This window comes from Loa loa (assembly GCF_000183805.2).
Source record: "Loa loa unplaced genomic scaffold supercont3.378, whole genome shotgun sequence".
Classification (NCBI taxonomy): Eukaryota; Metazoa; Nematoda; class Chromadorea; order Rhabditida; family Onchocercidae; genus Loa; species Loa loa.
This window is the reverse complement of record NW_018108558.1, coordinates 7,303-8,512: the sequence shown is the minus strand read 5'-3', so window position 1 is coordinate 8,512 and position 1,210 is coordinate 7,303.

The window sequence follows — 1,210 nt, the reverse complement described above, 5'->3', positions numbered from 1 at the left end:
TTAGAAAAAAAATTTTTCCATTTTTTTCCAAAATCTAAATATACATACATTTTTTTTCATAATTTTAACATATTTCCTTCTTCATTATTTCATCGTTTTTAACTAATCAAATTAAATTATGAAATTATGTATTCTTTTTCGCAGAATAAATTTACTAAAAAAAAAGAGAAAAAAAACGAAACGAGAAATTTTAACAAATCGAAAATTTTCCTTCTTTTTCCAGCTATATTAGATTTTTAAAGAAAAGAAAAAAGAAAAAAACATTTCGTATTTTTTTCTTTTATTCGAATCGTACCACTTTGTTCATATCATATCATATCATGTGAACATTTTTATTCATTTAAACTTTTTCATTTCAATTATTTCTAGTACTTTACGATTTTTTGCAGAAAAAAAAAGAGAATGATGGGAAAAGTAACAGATGAAAAGAGTGTAAAGAATTGTTGTTAAGATATTTTTGAATTTAAAACAATTAGCGAAGGATGATGAATGACAGTATTATATAATGCAGTCAGATCGAATTGATTTATTTCTTCTTCTCTTGTGCTTTTTTTTTAATTTTATTTTATTTTATTTCATCAACAAATTTATATATACATATTGTTCATTTCGAAATTATAAGACGGCTTACATTCGATAGTAATTTAAGGACAGTGAGCATTGAAATGTGAAATTTAAATGACAGATAAAAGATTTTCAAAAAAGAAAAAAATTTCATTCCGAAATTTTGAAATTCCAAAATTACTCACACTAAAATTTCGAAAACTTAAAATTGTATACTTTTTTTAAAGCAAAAGAACTTTGTGAAATTTAAATGACAAAAATTAAAAATAATCGACCATTCATAATATGGAATCGCTAATTGCGCTTGCATGATCATACTAAGTTTGATCGTGATATCTTAATTGCTATAAATGATAATGATACAACAAACATAACAATACGTAGATATGTGTGCACATACACACACATATATATATATATATATATATATATACATACATACATGTACACATACATACACATATGCATACATACATGCATGCATACACATACACATTCATACATACATGCATACATAATTTTTATACTTTCACTAAACTAATGAGAATAATTTTATTCCTACAACCAGGAAGAAACATTTGAGATATCTTCGTACTTAAATAATTAAATTTAATTTAATCAGAATATATGAAATAGGGAATTTATT